Genomic DNA, 23,999 nt, shown 5'->3' on the forward strand with positions numbered 1-23,999 from the left:
CACTACTTGGGCGCAAATGAAGGATGTCATGATAGCACACTTTGTGCCTACCTACTACAACCGCGACCTCTTCAAGAAACTCCAACTACTCAAGCAAGGAACCAAGAGCGTTGAAGAGTACTACAAGGAAATGGAGATTGCCATGATACGAGCCAATGTCACGGAAGATGATGAGCAAACTATGGCACGCTTCTTGAATGGACTCAATTACCCCAATAAGATCGCCGACTTCCAACCATACTCGAACCTCATCGAGCTAGTGCATCAAGCTACCAAAGCAGAACATCAAGTGCAAGATGACTTCAAGTATGCCAAGTTCTCATCCCAGTCATACGGCTTCTCCAACACACAAGCTTCAACGACTTCAACACCTTCTACATCAACCAAGCCTTCTACAAGCAACGTTGACAAGTCGAGTTACAAGAAAGCTTCGACAACCTCAAGTCATCCTCCTACAATGAGCAACTTCAAGCTGAGAGCTTCATCATCATCTACCCCAACCGATGAGACCGTCAAGACAAGTTCCTTCAAATGCTTCACATGCGGAGGCCGAGGCCACAAGTCCTTTGAGTGTACCAACAAGCGGACCATGATCCTCAACGACGATGGTACATACGACTCCATGAGTGAAGGAGAAATAGAAGCACTTGAGCAAGTCGCCATGCACCGACAAGTGAACGATGAAGAGGAACAAGTCTTTTGTGATGAGGATTCAAGTCCCGCTCTCATTGTGTCCAAGGTCTTGACCCTTCAACATCACCAAGAAGAAGACCAAAGATGCCACATATTCGATACCAAGGCCAACATCAATGGAAGGTCCGTCAAGGTCATCATCGATGGAGGGAGTTGTCATAACTTAGCAAGTGAAGAACTTTGCTCCAAGCTCCAATTGCCCAAGATGAAGCACCCACATCCTTACAAAGTTCAATGGCTAAGCGACTCCGACACTATCCAAGTCGAGCATAGAGTTCAAGTCTCCTTCAAAATCGGAGCTTATGAAGACACTTTGGAGTGTGATGTCGTTCCAATGACCGTTTGCCACCTTCTTCTCGGACGACCATGGCAATTTGATAGAGGTGTCATCCACAACGGCCGAATGAACCACTACATCTTCAAGATGAAAGTAAAGGAGTATGTACTTCGGCCTATGTCTCCAAGCCAAGTGATCGCCGATAGGCAAACCACCCATTGTGGAGAGAATAGTGAGAGAGCGAACCACCCAAAAGAGAGTGAGCGCCACAAGCCCAAATCGAGGTCCTCCACGATGAGCGACGAGAAGAACTTGGTTCTATTTGCCACCAAAAGTGAGATAAGAGAAGTGTGTGAGAACCCATCAAATGTCCTACACTATATCCTTTTGTGCAACGACGAGGCACCAAAAGCTAACACCTCTCACGATCTACCTTTAGTGTTGTCTTCTCTTTTGCAGGAATTCAAAGATGTTTTCCCCGACGAGCTACCTGCAGGTCTACCTCCTCTACGAGGCATCGAGCACCGCATCGACCTCATCCCTGGAGCACCACTTCCGAACAAAGCCCCCTACCGCGTCAACCCCGAAGAAACCAAATAAATACAAAGGCAAGTAAAACATCTCATAGACCATGGACATGTGCGTGAAAGTTTGAGTCCTTGTGCCATTCCGGTCATTCTTGTGCCAAAAAGAGACAGTAGCTTTCGCATGTGTTTCGATTGTAGACCCATCAATGCTATCACCGTTTGATACAGATACCCCATTCCACGCCTTGATGACATGCTTGATGAACTTAGAAGTGCCACTATTTTTTCCAAAATTGATCTTAAAAGTGGTTACTATTAAATCCGCATACAAGAGGGTGATGAATGGAAAACCGCTTTCAAAACAAAGTTTGGTTTGTATGAGTGGTTAGTCATGCCTATGGGTTTATCGGAACCACCAGGTACTTTCATGCGTCTTATGAATTATGTGTTTCGCCCTTACATTGTTGAGTTTGTTATGGTCTACTTTTTCGATATCCTTGTTTATAGCAATTCTCTCAAAGATCATGTCACCCATGTTCGAACCGTTTTGCAAACCCTTCAAAAAGAGTGTCTCTATGCTAACATGGAAAAATGCCTTTTTGGCGTTGATAACCTCGTTTTCTTGGGTTTTGTTGTGTCCTCTAAGGGTGTTCATGTTGATGACTCTAAGATCAATGCTATTAAAACTTGGCCTCAACCAACCAACTTGCAACAAGTGTGTAGCCTCCTTGGTTTAGCCGGTTTCTACCATAGATTTGTGAAAGGCTTTAGCACCATTGCTTCACCTTTGCATGCTTTGAGTAAGAAGAATGCACCCTTTGTTTGGGGACCATCGCAAGATACCGCATTCAATGAGCTTAAGAATTTGCTTACCCATGCTCCCATGCTTGCTTTACCCAACTTTGACAAACCTTTGAGATTCATTGTGATGCTAGTGGTAATGTCATAGGAGGTGTGTTAACGCAAGAGAAGCGCCCCATAGCTTACTTTAGTGAGAAACTTTCCAGAGCGCAACTCAATTACCCCATCTATGACAAAGAGCTATATGCTTTAGTGCGAGTTTTGCATGAATGGGAACATTATCTTCGCCCTCATGAATTTGTCCTTCATACCAACCATGAAACGCTTAAATACCTTAAGGGTCAAACTAAGTTTAACAAGCATCATGCTAAGTGGAGTGAATTCATTGAGTCATTTCCTTATATCATCAAGTACATTAAAGGTAAGGGAAATGTTGTAGCGGACGCTCTTTCCCGCATATGCATGCTTGTTACTCAACTTGAATTGGATGTCATTGGCTTTGAGCACATAAAAGACTTATATGCGCATGATCCTACTTTTTCTATTCCTTATGCCAAGTGTTTGACGCATACCTCTTGGGATCGTTATTATATCAAAGAAGGTTATCTTATGAGACCTAACAAACTTTACATCCCCGAGTCTTCTCTTCGTTTGTTGCTTTTGCAGGAATCTCATGGAGGAGGACTAATGGGACATTTTGGACGCGACAAGACATTTGCTACGCTCTCCAAGAACTATTTTTGGCCCAAGATGTTTCGCGACGTCAACCGCTTCACCAACAGATGCTCTAGATGTCGCAAAGCTAAGTCTAAAGCTCAATCCCATGGTCTCTATATGCCCCTTGCAATACCATTCCAACCATGGGAAGATATTAGCATGGATTTTGTGCTTGGTTTGCCTAGAACTAGAAATGGAAAGGATTCCGTGTTTGTTGTTGTGGATAGATTCTCTAAAATGGCACATTTCATTCCTTGCAACAAGATAGACGATGCTTCAAATCTTGCCAATCTCTTTTGTAGGGAAATACTTCGCCTACATGGAGTGCCAAAGGTGATAGTCTCCGACCGTGACGTCAAGTTCTTGAGTTACTTTTGGAAAACCTTATGCACCAAGCTCGGAATAAAGCTACTTTTCTCCATGGCTTACCATCCACAAACCAACTGCCAAACGGAGGTGACCAACCGCACACTCTCCGCTCTCCTCCACGTGCTAATCAAGAAGAACATCAAGGAGTGGGAGGAGTGTCTACCTATCGCCGAGTTCACCTACAACCGAGCAAGACACTCAACTACCGGCAAGTCCCCCTTCGAGGTCGTCTATGGATTCAACCCATTGTCCCCTTTGGACATTCTTCCTCTACCACTACAAGAGTGCATCAATATGGATGCAAGTGCACGTGTGAACCATCTCAAGAAGGTGCATGAAGATACAAGGCACACCATCAAGCGCCAAGTACAACAACTTGCGACCAAGCTCAACATCAACAAGCACCCCATGGTATTCAACATTGGTGATCTTGTGTGGCTCCGCCTTCGTAAGGACCGCTTCCCCACCGAACGCAAGTCCAAACTCCTACCATGAGCAGATGGACCCTTCAAGCTACTTGCACGCTACAACAACAACGCTTACAAGATTGACCTCCCGCACGACAAGTACAACGTGAGCGACGTCTTCAATGTCAAGGATCTCTCGCCCTACCATGGTGATGAAGAATTTGATCCGAGGTCGGATCTTTCCCAAGGGAGGGGAGATGATGCGGAGCATCCCAAGGTCATCCCCATGGACCTACCTACGTCTCCCACGACACCACTTGGACCAATGACAAGAGCACGAGCCAAGGCTATCAAAGATAAGGTGAACTCGCCCCTCTCCAAAATACCACTTTCTATGCATGAGACATGGCTACTACCTCAAGCGGAAACCCTATGTGTGATCAGGTACTTGGAGGAAAGCCACAGATCAGCTATACCCAACGGACAAGACGGTGAGGACACCAAGCTCAATGGACAAGAAGAAGGACTGCTCGAAGCTCCCAAGCACCGGACGACGGGCGAACCACAGACGTCCGACGGACTCCAGGTTCTAGACGATTGGCCCCCTCCGGACGACCGGCGCTACCACTCCCGAGCCAAAACACAGGATTTCCGAAGACCTCCGGACGGCCGACGCCTCGGACATCCGACCCCGACCGGAGGTGCGACCAAAGCACACCCGAGCTGAATCTACGGATTCCCAACAAGCACTAGAATGTCCGGACCCTCGCGAGCCTCCGGACGACCGGTAGCTACCGAACGTCCGACACCTATGTGCTGATTTCGTGTTGGGCCGAAGCCCATGTACCCCTTCGACCTCTGAGACTATATATAGACCCCCACCTCCTCTTTTCTAGGGTTAGCGTTGTGATAGCTCGTATTAGAGATAGAACCTCGCTCATCCACATCGGATCTACTCCTTGAGAGAGACCGCGGCCCCTCTACGGAGAAGATCCCCCTGGATTCAAGACCCCCTTTTGGGTGTCCCCATCAAGACCTCCTTTGGAGAAGAACCGATTACCGTGTATCGTCCCTTGTTGATCGTGGATCATGTGAACTCTTTGTGTGTTTGAGAATCTAGAATATGTGTGATCAATCTTGGTGGTTTTAGTGTTTCTCTCATGTTTCCCCTTGTGTTCACCCTCGTAATTCCCCTCGTGTTCATCGTGTTCATCGCGGGATCTGCTCCTTTAGTGAAAGATCGGCCATCTAGGGTTCCACCCTACATCAGCTAGCCCTTTCTGAGACCGCAAAACATAAATGCAGAGCACCCCTGAAGATCAAGGACTGATTAAACATTGTAATTAATGGTAAAAGAGATCCAGTCACAGTCATACTCAATGTAAATTAATAGTAATGCATGCACATGACAGCGGTGCTCTCCAACTGGTGCTTTTTAATAAGAGGACGGTGACTCAACATAAAAGTAAATAGATAAGCCCTTCGTAGAGGGAAGCAAGGATTTGTAGAGGTCCCAGAGCTCGAGTTTTGAAACAGAGATAAATAATATTTTGAGTGGCATACTTTCATTGTCAACATAACAACCAAGAGATCTCGATATCTTCCATGCTACACACATTATAGGCGGTTCCCAAACAGAATGGTAAAGTTTATACTCCCCCACCACCAGCAAACATCAATCCATGGCTTGTCTGAAATAACGGGTGCCTCCAACTAACAAGAGTCCCAGGGGGAGTTTTGTTTGCAATTATTTTAATTTAAGCATGGGACTGGGCATCCCGATTACCAGCCGTTTTCTCGTGAATGATGAGCGGAGTCCACTCATCTTGAGAATAACCCACCTAACATGGAAGATATAGACATCCCTAGTTGGTACATGAGCTATTCGAGTATACAAAACAGAATTTCATTTCAAGGTTTAGAGTTTGGCACATAAAAATTTACTTGGAACAGCAAGTAGATACCGCTTATAGGAAGGTATGGTGGACTCATATGGAATAAATTTGGGGGTTATGGAAGTGGATGCACAAGCAGTATTCCCGCTTAGTACAAGTGAAGGCTAGAAGAAGACTGGGAAGCGACCAACTAGAGAGCGACAACAGTCATGATAATGCATTAAAATTAATCAACACCGAGTGCAAGCATGAGTAGGATATAATTCACCATGAACATAACTATCGTGGAGGCTATGTTGATTTGTTTCAACTACATGCGTGAACATCTGCCAAGTCAAGCCACTCGAATCATTCAAAGGAGGATACCACACTATCATACCACATCAAAACCATTTTAATAGCATGTTGGCACGCAAGGTAAACCATTATAAACTCCTAGCTAATTAAGCATGGGATGAGCAACTATAATATGTAATTGTCATTGCAAACATGTTTCATTCATAATAGGCTGAATCAGGAACGATGAACTAATCATATTTACAAAAACAAGATTGGTCGAGTTCATACCAGCTTTTCTCATCTCAATCAGTCCATCATATATCGTCATTATTGCCTTTCACTTGCACGACCGAATGATGTGGATAATAATAGTGCATGTGTGATGCGTATCCAACATATCTATAATTTTTTATTGTTCCATGCTATTATATTATCTGTTTTGGATGTTTAATGTGCTTTATTATACTTTTTATATTATTTTTGGGACTAACCTATTAACCGAAAGCCCAGTGCAAATTGCTTTTTTTTTTGCCTATTTCAGTGTTTCGCGGAAAAGGAATATCAAACGGAATCCAAATTAAAGGAAACCTTCGCGAGGATCGTTTTTGGAACAAACGCAATCCAGGAGACCTGGAGTGGACATCAAGAAAGTAGCGATGAAGCCACGAGGCAGGAGGGCGCGCCCAGGGGGGCAGGTGGGCCCCACCCTCGTGGGCCCCTCGCAGCTCCACCGACCTACTTCTTTTGCCTATATATACTCTTATACCCTGAAACCTTCAAGGAGAGCCACGAAACACCTTTTCCACCGCCGCAACCTTCTGTACCCGTGAGATCCCATTTTGGGGCCTTTTCCGGCAATCTACCGGAGGGGGATTCGATCACGGAAGGCTTCTACATCAACACCATAGCCTCTCCGATGATGTGTGAGTAGTTTACCACAGACCTTCGGGTCCATAGTTATTAGCTAGATAGCTTCTTCTCTCTCTTTGGATCTCAATACAAAGTTCTCCTCGATCTTCTTGGAGATCTATTCGATGTAACTCTTTTTGCGGTGTGTTTGCCGAGATCCGATGAATTGTGGGTTTATGATCAAGTTTATCTATGAACATTATTTGATTCATCTCTGAATTCTTATATGCATGATTTGATATCTTTGCAAGTCTCTTCGAATTATCAGTTTGGTTTGGCCTACTAGATTGATCTTTCTTGCAATTGGAGAAGTGCTTAGCTTTGGGTTCAATCTTGCGATGCTCGATCCCAGTGACAGAAAGGGAACCGAGATGTATTGTATTGTTGCCATCGAGGATAAAAAGATGGGGTTTATATCATATTGCTTGATTTTATCCCTCTACAGCATGTCATCTTGCCTAATGCGTTACTCCGTTCTTATGAACTTAATACTCTAGATGCATGCTAGATAGCGGTCGATGTGTGGAGTAATAGTAGTAGATGCAGAATCGTTTTGGTCTAGTTGAAACGGACGTGATGCCTATATTCATGATCATTGCCTTAGATATCATCATAACTATGCGCTTTTCTATCAATTGCTCGGCAGTAATTTGTTCACCCACCGCAATACATGCTATCTTGAGAGAAGCCACTAGTGAAACCTATGGCCCCCGGGTCTACTTTACATCATATAAGTTTCCAATCTACAATTCTAATTTACTATCTATTTTGCAATCTTTATTTTCCAATCTATACCACAAAAATACCAAAAATATTTATCTTATTATCTCTATCAGATCTCACTTTCGTAAGTGACCGTGAAGGGTTTGACAACCCCTTTATCACGTTGGTTGCGAGGTTCTTGTTTGTTTGTGCAGGTATGAGGCGACTTGCATGTAGTCTCCTACTGGATTGATACCTTGGTTCTCAAAAACTGAGGGAAATACTTACGCTACTTTGCTGCATCACCCTTTCCTCTTCAAGGGAAAACCAATGCATGCTCAAGAGGTAGCAAGAAGGATTTCTGGTGCCGTTACCAGGGAGATCTACGCACAAGTCAAGACATACCAAGTACCCATCACAAACTCTTATCCCTCTCATTACATTATTTGCCATTTGCCTCCCGTTTTCCTCTCCCCCACTCACCTTTGCCTTTTCTTTGCCTTCTTCCCGTATGTATCTTTGTTTGTGTTTCCATGTGCCTTCCATTTGCTTGCATCTTTGCTTGCTAAAAATCTATTGATATGGATCCACTTAAAGTGTTCTACTTGGATCATCTTCGATCCTTCTGCGCTCGTGATGAAACCCCAACTAGCCTGGTTGATGGGAAATCTTTAGATGAGCATGCTCATTTTGTGCGTCACCGTTTGTCTGAAAAGGGAGACTCTTATGGGATCAAATAAACAGATTGATGTGTTATGCTTAGAATCTTTGTGAAATTTATGATTTTACTTGTTGCTCTAAGAACCCTAAAAAACACCTCCCCCTATGTGAGTTTAATGATAATGAAATCTTATCTTCTTATGCAAAGGGTGTTTATAGTTACTATGATATCGAATAAATTGAAGAATTTGTTGCTTTTAAGGGTGCTTATGAAGTTGCTTCTTTGATTGAAAAGTATGATGTTACTCTCTACGAATCTGAAAATTTTGACATACTTAAATATTGCTATGAAAACTATGCTCATAATGTCTATGTCAAAGAATTTATTGAAAGAATGACCGCTGCTTTGGAAGAAAATAATGATATGCATGAATCTATAGATAATTATGATTCCGATGATTTGATTGAAATATCCCTTGATGAACACGATTCTTGCTATTCTTGTGGCTATGCTGCCAATATTTATGAAGATGAATTTGCTATAGTTCCTTATGTTAAACATGAAATCGTTGTTATTGCACCCATACTTGATAGTTCCTTCGATGAAAAGCATGAATGCAATGATGCTATTATAAATTCTATTAATGTAAATTGTGTTAATAATATGCAAAACTCTAAGCTTGGGGATGCTAATTTTGCTATGTCTACTACTTGTTCCAATGATCATGATTGGGGTGATTCTTCTTATGATCTTGAAAATGTATTTAAGCCCCATGATGAATATAAGATTGATAATAATGTCTGTAATATTGAAAGTGGGTTTGGAAGAGTGTCAACTTTAGATCCCATGTATTTGGAGAATGTTCAATCTTATGCAATTTTCGATAAAAGTGGGTTTGGAGAGGTCATGACTTTAGCTAATGTTAATCCCACTATTTTGGAAGAGTGTCAACTTTGCATGCATGTGGATCATGTTGAAAATATTTTATGTGATAGCTATTTTGTTGAATTTGCTTATGATCCCACATTTAATTATTATGAGAAAGGAAAATATGGTTGTAGAAATTTTCATGTTACTAAATTACCTCTCGTTATCTTGAGATTGCTATTGTTTCTTTCCGCTTCCTTGCATATGCTAGTTTTTGCTTGCCTTGATAATTTGTTTGCCTATAAGATGCCTATGCATAGGAAGTATGTTAGTCTTAGATATGTTTGTCATGTGTTTCATGATGCTCACTTTGTGCTTCAATTCTTGTCTTTCATGCAAGCATCATTGAAATTATCAATGCCTAGCTAGGGGCGTTAAACGATAGCGCTTGTTGGGAGGCAACCCAATTTTATTTGTGTTCCTTGCTTTTTGTTCCTGTTTAGTAATAAATAAATCATCTATCCTCTGTTATGATTGTGTTTTTTATGCTTTAATTAGTGTTTGTGCCAAGTAAAGCCTTTAGGATCTTCTTGGATGATTGTTATTTGATCCTGCTGAAAAAACAGAAAGTATGCGCTCACAAGAATAATTTTCATTTTTTACCAGAGAGCGATAAAATACCAATTCGAACTGCAGTAGATCACTATACAAATTATTTAGGTCTTCCTAATTTGGTAGAATTTTTTAAGTTACAGAAGTATTCTAAACATACAGATTACTACATACTGTTCTGTTTTTGACAGATTCTGTTTTTCGTGTGTTGTTTGCTTAGTTTGATGAATCTATGGATAGTATTGGGGGGTATGAATCATAGAGAAGTTGGAATACAGTAGGTTTAACACCAATATAAATAAATAATGAGTTCATTATAGTACCTTAAAGTGGTGATTTGTTTTGTTATACTAACGAAGCTCATGAGATTTTCTGTTGAGTTTTGTGTTGTGAAGTTTTCAAGTTTTGGGGTAAAGATTTGATGGATTTTGGAACAAGGAGTGGCAGGAGCCTAAGCTTGGGGATGCCCAAGGCACCCCAAGGTAAAATCCAAGGACAACCAAAAGCCTAAGCTTGGGGATGCCCCGGAAGGCATCCCCTCTTTCGTCTTCGTCTATCGGTAACTTTACTTGAGGCTATATTTTTATTCACCATGTGATATGTGTTTTGCTTAGAGCCTTTTCTATGATTTGAGTCTTTGCTTTTTAGTTTACCACAATCATCCTTGCAGTACACACCTTTTGGGATAGACACACACGAATCGGAATTTATTAGAATACTCTATGTGCTTCACTTATATCTTTTGAGCTAGATAATTTTGCTCTAGTGCTTCGCTTATATTTTTTAGATCACGGTGGTGGTTTTATTTTGTAGAAATTATTGATCTCTCATGCTTCACTTATATTATTTTGAGAGTCTTTTAGAACAGCATGGTAATTTGCTTTGGCTATAAAACTAGTCCTAATATGATAGGCATTCAAGATGGGTATTGTTGGGGATATTACTACCAGTATGACCCGCCCAGGAGGGGCCGGGTCAGCCCTAATGGCAGGTTACATAAGAAGCCCGATAAACATTCAAGATGATAGTTTACTAAACGTATAGAAGGCCCAAAGGCCTGGGGCCGGCTTAAGGCCTGATACTATAAACCGCCATATGTAAGGAAAGACTTGTAAAGAAAGGCATGTAAAGGAAGTCACCGAGCCGGACACGATTATGAGCCGGCCGGGACTCTGTAGGCCACCAGGCGTCAACCCGTGTATATAAGGGGATGACCCGGTGGTGGTTTAGGGAGAGAGAGAACCAAGTCGATAACCAAGCCGGCGAGTTAAGCCTCTTGGAGATCGAAACTTCAACAATACCAATCCCAACTAGACATAGGCTTTTACCTTCATCGTAAGGGGTCGAACTAGTATAAAAACTCTCTCGTGTGTTCTTTGTCCTGATTAACCCCTTTAAGCTTCCTAGTGCGATGGCCCTACGACTAAGTCCTTGCTCTAGGACATCTGCCGTGTCAACTCCTTGACAGGTATGATAAAAACTTTCATATAGAGTGCATTGAATACTATGATTCTTGATAGATGTTTTGAGATATAAAGGTGGTAATGTTAGAGTCATGCTAGTTGGGAAATTGTGAAATTGAGAAATACTTGTGTTAAAGTTGGCAAGTCCCGTAGCATGCACGTATGGTAAACAATGTGTGACAAATTTGAAGCATGGGGTGTTCTTTGAGTGCTTTCCTTATGAGTGGCGGTCGGGGATGAGCGATGGTCTTTCCCTACCAATCTATCCCTCTAGGGGCATGCGTAGTAGTACTTTGATTCGAGGGCTAATAAACTTTTGTAATAAGTATATGAGTTCTTTATGACTAATGTGAGTCCATGGATCATACGCACTCTTTCCTTTCCGCAATTTGCTAGCCTCTATGGTACCGTGCATTGCCCTTTCTCACCTTGAGAGTTGGTGCAAACTTCGTCGGTGCATCCAAACCCCGTGATACGATACGCTCTATCACACATAAGCCTCCTTATATCTTCCTCAAAACAGCCACCATACCTACCTATTATGGCATCTCCATAGCCATTCCGAGACATATTGCCATGCAACTTTCCACCGTTCCGTGTATTATGACACGCTCCAACATTGTCATATTGCTTTGCATGATCATGTAGTTGACATCGCATTTGTGGCAAAGCCACTTTCATAATTCTTTCATACATGTCGCTCTTGATTCATCGCATATCCCGGTACACTGCCGGAGGCATTCACATAGAGTCATATTTTTGTTCTAGTATCGAGTTGTAACATTGAGTTATGAGTAAATAAAAGTGTGATGATCATCATTACTAGAGCATTGTCCCATGCGAGGAGCCAAATAAAGAAAGAGAGGCAAAGAAGCCCAAACAAAAAAAGAGAGAAAAGAGAGAAGGGACAATGTTACTGATAACCCACAAGTATAGGGGATCGCAACAGTTTTCAAGGGTAGAGTATTCAACCCAAATTTATTGATTCGACACAAGGGGAGCCAAAGAATATTCTCAAGTATTAGCAGCTGAGTTGTCAATTCAACCACACCTGGAAACTTAATATCTGCAGCAAAGTGTTTAGTAGCAAAGTAATATGATAGTAGTGGTAACGGTAGCAAAAGTAATGTTTTTGGTATTTTGTAGTGATGATAGCAATAGCAACGAAAGTAAATAAGCGAAGAACAATATATGGAAAGCTCGTAGGCAATGGATCGGTGATGGAGACTTATGCCGGATGCGGTTCATCATGTAACAGTCATAACCTAGGGTGACACATAACTAGCTCCAGTTCATCAATGTAATGTAGGCATGTATTCCGAATATAGTCATACGTGCTTATGGAAAATAACTTGCATGACATCTTTTGTCCTACCCTCCCATGGCAGTGGGGTCCTAATGGAAACTAAGGGATATTAAGGCCTCCTTTTAATAGAGTACTGGACCAAAGCATTAACACATAGTGGATACATGAACTCCTCAAACTACGGTCATCACCGGTAAGTATTCTGATTATTGTCACTTCGGGGTTAACGAATCATAACACATAATAGGTGACTATAGACTTGCAAGATAGGATCAAGAACTCTCATATATTGATCAAAACATAATAGGTTCAGATCTTAAATCATGGCACTCGGGCCCTAGTGACAAGCATTAAGCATAGCAAAGTCATAGCAACATCAATCTCAGAACATAGTGGATACTAGTGATCAAACCCTAACAAAACTAACTCGATTACATGATAGATTTCATCCAACCCATCACCGTCCAGCAAGCCTACGATGGAATTACTCATGCACGGCGGGGAGCATCATGAAATTGGTGATGGAGGATGGTTGATGATGACGATGGCGGTGGATTCCCCTCTCCGGAGCCGCGAATGGACTCCAGATCAGCCCTCCCAAGAGGTTTTAGGGCTTGACGGCGGCTCAGTATCGTAAAACGCGATGAATCCTTCTCCCTGATTTTTTTCTCCTCGAAACCAAATATATAGAGTTGGAGTTGAGGTGGGAGGAGCTCCAGGGGGCCCACGAGGTAGGGCGCGCGCCCCCCACCCTCGTGGACAAGTGGTGGTCCCCTTGGCCTTCATCTTTTGCAAGGATTTTTTATTATTTCCGAATAGATGTTCCGTGAAGTTTCAGGTCATTCCGAGAACTTTTGTTTCTGCACATAAATAAGATCATAGCAATTCTGCTGAAAACAGCGTCACTTCGGGTTAGTTACATTCAAATCATGCAAGTTAGAGTCCAAAACAAGGGCAAAGGTTTTTGCAAAAGTAGATACGACGGAGACGTATCAACTCCCCCAAGCTTAAACCTTTGCTTGTCCTCAAGCAATTCAGTTGATAAACTGAAAGTGATAAAGAAAAACTTTTACAAACTCTGTTTGCTCTTGTTGTTGTAAATCTGTAAAGCCAGCATTCAAGTTTTCAGCAAAGATTATGACTAACCACATTCACAATAATGCTTAGGTCTCAAGTTTACTCATATCAATGGCATAATCAACTAGCGAGCAATAATAATAAATCTCGGATGACAACACTTTCTCAAAACAATCATAATATGATATAACAAGATGGTATCTCGCTAGCCCTTTCTGAGACCGCAAAACATAAATGCAGAGCACCTTTAAAGATCAAGGACTGACTAGACATTGTAATTCATGGTAAAAGAGATCCAGTCAAGTCATACTCAATGTAAACTAATAGTAATGAATGCAAATGACAGTGGTGCTCTCCAACTGGTGATTTTTAATAAGATGATGACTCAACATGAAAGTAAATAGATAGGCCCTTCGCAGAGGGAAGCAGGGATTTGTAGAGGTGCCAGAGCTCGGTTTTGAAATAGAGATGAATAATATTTTGAGCGGTATACTTTTCATCTTCAACATAACATCCAAGAGATGGCGACATCTTCCATGCTACACACATTATAGGCGGTTCCCAAACAGAATGGTAAAGTTTATACTCCCCCTCCACCAACAAGCATCAATCCATGGGTTGCTCGAAACAACGAGTGCCTCCAACTAACAAGAGTCCCAGGGGGAGTTTTGTTTGCAATTATTTTGATTTGATTTGCATAAAGCATGGGACTGGGCATCCCGGTGACCAACCACTTTCTCGTGAGTGAGGAGCGGAGTCCACCCCTCTTGAGAATAACCCGCCTAACATGGAAGATACGGACAGCCCTAGTTGATACATGAGCTATTCGAGCATACAAAACAGGACATTTATTTGAAGGTTTAGAGTTTGGCACATACAAATTTACTTGGAACGGCAGGTAGATACCATATATAGGTAGGTATGGTGGACTCATATGGAATGACTTTGGGGTTTATGGAGTTGGATGCACAAGCAGTATTCCCGCTTAGTACAGGTGAAGGCTAGCAAAAGACTGGGACGCGACCAGCTAGAGAGCGACAACAGTCATGAACATGCATTAAAATTAATCAACACCGAATGCAAGCATGAGTAGGATATAATCCACCATGAACATAAATATCATGAAGGCTATGTTGATTTTGTTTCAACTACATGCGTGAACATGAGCCAAGCCAAGTCACTTAAATCATTCAGAGGAGGATACCACCCTATCATACCACATCACAACCATTTTAATAGCATGTTGGCACGCAAGGTAAACCATTATAAGCTCCTAGCTAATCAAGCATGGCACAAGAAACTATGATCTCTAGTTGTCATTGCAAACATGTTTATTCATAATAGGCTGAATCAGGAATGATGAACTAATCATATTTACAAAAACAAGAGAGGTCGAGTTCACACCAGCTTTTCTCATCTCATTCAGTCCATCATATATCGTCATAATTGCCTTTCACTTGCACGATCGAATGATGTGAATAATAATAATAGTGCACGTGCATTGGACTAAGCTGGAATCTGCAAGCATTCAATAAACAGGAGAAGACAAGGCAATATGGGCTCCTTTGTCAGATCAACAATAATGCATACAAGAGCTACTTCAACAATTTAATTATGGTCTTCTCCTATTGACCCCCAAAGAAAAGAAAAGAAATAAAACTATTTACACGGGAAAGCTCCCAACCAGTAAAAGAAGAACATGAAATATTTTTGGGTTTTCTTTTTAATTACTACTACAGGCATGGAAAGTAAACTAATTAAAAGCTACAACTATTTTTTTGGTTTTTCTTAAGGTTTATTAAACACACAAGAAGAAAGCATAAAAGGAAAATAAACTAGCATGGATGATACAATGAAAAAGTATGAGCACCGACATCTAGTAATAAGTGTGTGAACATGAATATAATGTCGGTGAGAAATACGTACTCCCCCAAGCTTAGGCTTTTGGCCTAAGTTGGTCTATGGACACGGTTGGCCTGGCGGATATCCATAATAATAGTTGGGGTCGTACTGAGAATAAGAAGACTTTGACTGCCACTGGTTGGCAGTCATTTCCGGATCCCAATGGTAATTAGACTGTCGTGGAGGCTCAACTTGTGGTTCCGGCTCTGGCTCTATGGCTGATGTAGGGTTCCGATAGGCGTGAATAGCCTCTAACGGAACAAGGTACTGGTGTTGGTCGTGGAGGAAGGCGGTGAGGCCTCTGCGATGTGAGGCAAGATTATACTTGGGCTTCTGTGCCTTTTCCTTCGAGCTTCGGCTCGATGAGCCCCTCAAAAATCTCTTCATTATTTTCTGAAAAATTCTGAAATTTTTAGTAACTTCAAAATAAAAGTGAACAAAGCTCAATAATATTGATAGCAACTACTCCTACAAGTGCCTAGAGACTATATCATGCATCAAAACTACTTTTGACCATATAAATTTGACATGCAAGCTCAAGAACAGGGTCACCTAAGCAGCACAAATTTGCAATGAATAAAACACTAGAACAAAAACTAATTGGACCAATGGAGGAGTCACATACCAAGGAACAATCTCCCCAAGCAGTTTTGTGAGAGGTGCTTTGAGCAAGGAGATCGAAAATGGCAGCAAAATGAGCTTGGACTCGGGTTTGAGCTGGATATTCGTGTTTGTGGGAGGAAGGAGTGTGTGGGTGTAGGAATAAGTGGAGGAGGGCCACCGTGGACCCACGAGGCAGGGGGCACGCCCTCCACCCTCGTGGCCAGGTGGATGACCCCCCCTGCTGTGTTCTCAGTGCCAAATATTCTCAAATATTCTAGAAAAAATCATATTTAAATTTCAAGGCATTTGGAGAACTTTTATTTTTGGGGTATTTTTATATTGCATGGATAATCAGATAACAGACAGAAAACACTATTTTTATTTTATTTTATATAAATAACAGAAAGTAAAAGGAGGGTACAGAAGGTTGTGCCTTCTAGTTTCATCCATCTCATGCAAATCAAAAGGAATCCACTAACAAGGTTGATCAAGTCTTGTTAACGAACTCATTCCGAATAACATGGAACCGGAGAAATTTCGAATAACACTATGTTACCTCAACGGGGATATGCACATCCCCAATAATAAGAATATCATATTTCTTCTTGACAGTAGGAAGAGGAAATTCAAAACCTCCAAATATAATTGATGGAATTTTTCCAATAGAGTTAATACTATGGACTTGAGGTTGTTTCCTCGGAAAGTGTACCGTATGCTCATTACCATTAACATGAAAAGTGACATTGCCTTTAGTGAAATCAATAACAGTCCCTGCAGTATTCAAAAAGGGTCTTCCAAGAACAATAGACATACTATCATCCTCGGGAATATCAAGAATAACAAAGTACATTAAAATAGTAACGTTTGCAACTACAACAGGCACATCCTCACAAATACCGACAGGTATAGCAGTTGATTTATCAGCCATTTGCAAAGATATTTCAGTAGGTCTCAACTTATTCAAATCAAGTCTACGATATAAAGAGAGAGGCATAACACTAACACCGGCTCCAAGATCACATAAAGCAGTTTTAACATAGTTTCTTTTAATGGAGCATGGGATAGTGGGTACTCCTGGATCTCCAAGTTTCTTTGGTATTCCACCCTTAAAAGTATAATTAGCAAGCATGGTGGAAATTTCAGCTTCCGGTATCTTTCTTTTATTAGTAACAATTTCTTTCATGTACTTAGCACAAGGATTCATTTTGAGCATATTAGTTAGTCGCATACACAAAAAGATAGGTCTAATCATTTCAGCAAAGCGCTCAAAATCCTCATCATCCTTTTTCTTAGATGGTTTGGGAGGAAAGGGCATAGGTTTCTGAACCCTGTTGGGGAACGTTGCAGAAAACAAAAATTTTCCTACTCGTTTCACCAAGATCATCTAGGAGTTCATCTAGCAACGAGTGATTAGATGCATCTACATACCTTTGTAGATCGCGCACGGAAGCGTTCAAAAGAACGGTGATGATGTAGTCGTACTCGAGGTGATCCATATCACCGATGACCAGCGCCGAACGGACGGCACCTCCGTGTTCAACACACGTACGGGATGGGAGACGTCTCCTCCTTCTTGATCCAGCAAGGGGGAAGGAGAGGTTGATGAAGATCCAGCAGCACGACGGCGTGGTGGTGGATGCAGGGCGTCACAGCAGCAGGGCTTCGCCGAGACTACGAGGGAGAGACGTAACGGGGGGAGGTGGAGGCGCCAGGGGCTGGTGTAAAATCCCTCCTCTCCCCCCCACTATATATAGGGGTGCCAGGGGGGGCGCCGGCCCTAGTAGATGGCATCTACTAGGGGGGCGGCGGCCAAGGGGAGGTTTCCCTCCTCCCCAAGGCACCTAGGGGTGCCTTCCACCACATGGACTCTTCCATGGTGGAAACCCTAGGCGCATGGGCCTATAGGGGCTGGTGCCCTTGGCCCATCTAGGCCAAGGCGCACCCCCTAAAGCCCATGTGGCCCCCCGGGACAGGTGGCCCCACCCGGTGGACCCCCGAGACCCTTCCGGTGGTCCCGGTACAATACCGATAACCCCGAAACTTGTCCCGATGCCCGAAATAGCACTTCCTATATATAATTCTTTACCTCCAGACCATTCCGGAACTCCTCGTGACGTCCGGGATCTCATCCGGGACTCCGAACAACATTCGGGTTTCTGCATATACATATCTTCATAACCCTAGCGTCACCGAACCTTAAGTGTGTAGACCCTACGGGTTCGGGAGACAAGCAGACATGACCGAGACGACTCTCCGGTCAATAACCAACAGCGGGATCTGGATACCCATGTTGGCTCCCACATGCTCCACGATGATCTCATCGGATGAACCACGATGTCGAGGATTTAATCAATCCCGTACGCTATTCCCTTTGTCTATCGATATGTTACTTGCCCGAGATTCGATCGTCGGTATCCCAATACCTCGTTCAATCTCGTTACCGGCAAGTCACTTTACTCGTACCGTAATGCATGATCCCGTGACCAGACACTTGGTCACTCTGAGCTCATTATGATGGTGCATTACCGAGTGGGCCCAGTGATACCTCTCCGTCATACGGAGTGACAAATCCCAGTCTTGATCCATGTCACCCAACAGACACTTTCGGAGATACCCGTAGTCTACCTTTATAGTCACCCAGTTACGTTGTGACGTTTGGCATACCCAAAGCACTCCTACGGTATCCGGGAGTTACACGATCTCATGGTCTAAGGAAAAGATACTTTGACATTGGAAAACTCTAGCAAACGAACTATACGATCTTGTGCTATGTTTAGGATTGGGTCTTGTCCATCACATCATTCTCCCAATGATGTGATCTCGTTATCAATGACATCCAGTGTCCATAGTCAGGAAACCATGACTATCTGTTGATCAACGAGCTAGTCAACTAGAGGCTCACTAGGGACATGTCGGTGTCTGTTATTCACACATGTATTACGATTTCCGGATAACACAATTATAGCATGAATAAAGACAATTATCATGAACAAGGAAATATAATAATAATGCTTTTATTATTGCCTCTAGGGCATATTTCCAACAGTCTCCCACTTGCACTAGAGTCAATAATCTAGTTACATTGTGATGAATCGAACACCCATAGAATTCTGGTGTTGATCATGTTTTGCTCTAGGGAGAGGTTTAGTCAACGGATCTGCTATATTCAGGTCCGTATGTACTTTACAAATCTCCATGTCTCCATCTTGAACATTTTCACGAATGGAGTTGAAACGACGCTTGATGTGCCTTGTCTTCTTGTGAAACCTGGGCTCCTTGGCAAGTGCAATAGCTCCAGTGTTGTCACAGAAGAGCTTGATCGGCCCCGACGCATTGGGTATGACTCCTAGGTCGGTGATGAACTCCTTCACCCATATTGCTTCATGTGCTGCCTCCGAGGCTGCCATGTACTCCGCTTCACATGTAGATCCCGCCACGACGCTTTGCTTGCAACTGCACCAGCTTACTGCCCCACCATTCAAAATATACACGTATCCGGTTTGTGACTTAGAGTCATCCAGATCTGTGTCGAAGCTAGCGTCGACGTAACCCTTTACGACGAGCTCTTCGTCACCTCCATAAACGAGAAACATTTCCTTAGTCCTTTTCAGGTACTTCAGGATATTCTTGACCGCTGTCCAGTGTTCCTTGCCGGGATTACTTTGGTACCTTCCTACCAAACTGACGGCAAGGTTAACATCAGGTCTGGTACACAGCATGGCATACATAATAGAACCTATTGCTGAGGCATAGGGGATGACGCTCATCTCTTCTATATCTTCTGCCGTGGTCGGACATTGAGCTGAGCTCAATTTCCCACCTTGTAACACAGGCAAGAACCCCTTCTTGGATTGATCCATATTGAACTTCTTCAATATCTTATCAAGGTATGTGCTTTGTGAAAGACCTATGAGGCGTCTTGATCTATCTCTACAAATTTTGATTCCTAATATATAAGCAGCTTCTCCAAGGTCCTTCATTGAAAAACTTTTATTCAAGTAGGCCTTGATGCTGTCCAAGAGTTCTATATCATTTCCCATCAAAAGTATGTCATCTACATATAATATGAGAAATGCTACAGAGCTCCCACTCACTTTCTTGTAAACGCAGGCTTCTCCATAAGCCTGTGTAAACCCAAACGCTTTGATCATCTCATCAAAGCGAATGTTCCAACTCCGAGATGCTTGCACCAGCCCATAAATCGAGCGTTGGAGCTTGCACACTTTGTCAGCATTCTTAGGATCGACAAAACCTTCCGGCTGTATCATATACAATTCTTCCTTAAGGAAACCATTAAGGAATGCCGTTTTGACGTCCATTTGCCATATTTCGTAATCATAGAATGCGGCAATTGCTAACATGATCCGGACGGACTTCAGCTTCGCTACCGGCGAGAAAGTCTCATCGTAGTCAACCCCTTGAACTTGTCGATAACCCTTAGCGACAAGCCGAGCTTTATAGATGGTCACATTACCATCCGCGTCTGTCTTCTTCTTAAAGATCCATTTATTTTCTATGGCTCGCCGCTCAACGGGCAAGTCAGTCAAAGTCCATACTTTGTTTTCATACATGGATCCTATCTCGGATTTCATGGCTTCCAGCCATTTGTCGGAATCCGGGCCCGCCATCGCTTCTTCATAGTTCGAAGGTTCACCATTGTCTAACAGCATGATTTCCAAGACAGGGTTGCCGTACCACTCTGGTGCGGAACGTGTCCTTGTGGACCTTCGAATTTTAGTAGGGGCTTGATCAGAAGTATCTTGATCATTTTCATTAACTTCCTCTCTAGTCGGTGCAGGCACCTCAGGAACATTTTCTTGAGTTGCGCCATTTTCCGGTTCAAGAGGTAATACTTCATCAAGCTCTACTTTCCTCCCACTTACTTCTTTCGAGAGAAACTCTTTCTCCAGAAAGGACCCATTCTTGGCAACAAAGATCTTGCCTTCGGATCTGAGGTAGAAGGTGTACCCAATAGTTTCTTTTGGGTATCCTATGAAGACGCATTTTTCCGACTTGGGTTCGAGCTTTTCAGGTTGAAGTTTCTTGACATAAGCATCGCATCCCCAAACTTTTAGAAATGACAGCTTAGGTTTCTTCCCAAACCACAATTCATACGGTGTCGTCTCAACGGATTTCGACGGAGCCCTATTTAAAGTGAATGCGGCAGTCTCTAAAGCATAGCCCCAAAAAGAAAGCGGTAAATCGGTAAGAGACATCATAGATCGCACCATATCTAACAGAGTGCGATTACGACGTTCGGACACACCATTACGCTGAGGTGTTCCAGGCGGCGTGAGTTGTGAAACTATTCCACATTTTCTTAAGTGTGCCCCAAACTCGTGACTCAAGTATTCTCCTCCACGATCTGATCGTAGAAACTTGATTTTCCTGTCATGTTGATTTTCAACCTCACTCTGAAATTCCTTGAACTTTTCAAAGGTTTCAGACTTGTGTTTCATTAAGTAGATATACCCACACCTACTTAAATCATCAGTGAGGGTGAGAACATAACGATAGCCACCGCGAGCCTCAACACTCATTGGACCGCACACATCAGTATGTATGATTTCCAATAAGTCGGTTGCTCGCTCCATTGTTCCTGAGAACGGAGTCTTGGTTATTTTACCCATAAGGCATGGTTCGCATGTGTCAAATGATTCATAATCAAGAGACTCTAAAAGTCCATCAGCATGGAGCTTCTTCATGCGTTTGACACCTATTTGACCAAGGCGGCAGTGCCACAGGTATGTGGGACTATCATTATCAACCTTACTTCTTTTGGTACTCACATTATGAACATGTGTAGCATCACGTTCGAGATTCATAAAGAATAAACCATTCACCATAGGAGCATGACCATAAAACATATCTCTCATAAAAATGGAACAACCATTATTCTCAGATTTAAAAGAGTAGCCATCTCGAATTAAACGAGATCCTGATACAATGTTCATGCTCAAAGCTGGCACTAAATAACAATTATTAAGGTTTAAAACTAATCCCGAAGGGAGATGCAGAGGTAGCGTGCCGACGGCGATCACATTGACCTTTGAACCATTCCCGACGCGCATCGTCACCTCGTCCTTTGCCAGTTTCCGCTTATTCCGCAGCCCCTGCTTTGAGTTACAAATGTGAGCAACTGCACCGGTATCAAATACCCAGGAGCTACTACGGGCACTAGTAAGGTACACATCAATTACATGTATATCACATATACCTTTTGTTTTGCCGGCCTTCTTATCCGCTAAGTACTTAGGGCAGTTCTGCTTCCAGTGACCGCTTCCCTTGCAATAAAAGCACTCAGTCTCGGGCTTGGGTCCATTCTTTGGCTTCTTCCCGGTAGCTTGCTTGCCGGGCGCGGCAACCTCCTTGCCGTCCTTCTTGAAGTTCTTTTTACCCTTGCCTTTCTTGAACTTAGTGGTTTTATTGACCATCAACACTTGATGTTCCTTCCTGACTTCTACCTCTGCTGATTTCAGCATAGCAAATACTTCAGGAATGGTCTTTTCCATCCCCTGCATATTGAAGTTCATCACAAAGCTCTTGTAGCTTGGTGGAAGCGACTGGAGGATTCTGTCAATGACCGCATCATCCAGGAGATTAACTCCCAGCTGAGTCAAGCGGTTATGCAACCCAGACATAGTGAGTATGTGCTCACTGACAGAACTGTTTTCCTCCATCTTACAGCTGAAGAATTTGTCGGAGACTTCATATCTCTCGACCCGGGCATGAGCTTGGAAAACCATTTTCAGCTCTTCGAACATCTCATATGCTCCATGTCTCTCAAAACGCTTTTGGAGCCCCGGCTCTAGGCTGTAAAGCATGCCGCACTGAACGAGGGAGTAGTCATCGAAACGTGCCTGCCAAGCGTTCATAACATCTTGTTCTGCGGGGAGAACGGGTGCGTCACCAAGCGGTGCTTGTAGGACATAATCTTTCTTGGCAGCTATGAGGATGATCCTCAGGTTCCGGACCCAGTCCGTATAGTTGCTGCCATCGTCTTTCAGCTTGGTTTTCTCTAGGAACGCGTTGAAGTTGAGGACTACGTTGGCCATTTAATCTACAAGACATATTGTAAAATATTTAGACTAAGTTCATGATAATTAAGTTCAACTAATCAAATTATTAATGAACTCCCACTTAGATTAGACATCCCTCTAGTCATCTAAGTATTACATGATCCGAGTTAAACTAGACCGCGTCCGATCATCACGTGAGACGGACTAGTCAACATCGGTGAACATCTTCATGCTGATCGTATCTTCTATACGACTCATGCTCGACCTTTCGGTCTTCCGTGTTCCGAGGCCATGTCTGTACATGCTAGGCTCGTCAAGTCAACCTAAGTGTTTGCATGTGTAAATCTGTCTTACACCCGTTGTATGTGAACGTCTGAATAAAACACCCGATCATCACGTGGTGTTTTGAAACAGCGAACTGTCGCAACGGTGCACAGTTAGGGGGAACACTTCTTGAAATTAGTATGAGGGATCACCTTATTTACTACCGTCGTTCTAAGTAAACAAGATGCAAAACATGATAAACATCACATGCAATCAAATAATAAACGTGACATGATATGGCCAATATCACATAGCTCCTTTGATCTCCATCTTGGGGCTCCATGATCATCTTGTCACCAGCTTGACACCATGATCTCCATCATCATGATCTCCATCATCGTGTCTCCATGAATTTGCTCGCCAACTATTACTTCTACTACTATGGCTAACGCGTTTAGCAATAAAGTAAAGTAATTTACATGGCGTTTCTTGATGACACGCAGGTCATATAAAAGAATAAAGACAACTCCTATGGCTCCTGCCGGTTGTCATACTCATCGACATGCAAGTCGTGATTCCTATTACAATAGCATGAACATCTCATACATCACATATAGATCATTCATCATTCATCACAACTTTGGCCATA

Source organism: Triticum dicoccoides, chromosome 3A, assembly GCF_002162155.2.
Source record: "Triticum dicoccoides isolate Atlit2015 ecotype Zavitan chromosome 3A, WEW_v2.0, whole genome shotgun sequence".
NCBI lineage: Eukaryota > Viridiplantae > Streptophyta > Magnoliopsida > Poales > Poaceae > Triticum > Triticum dicoccoides.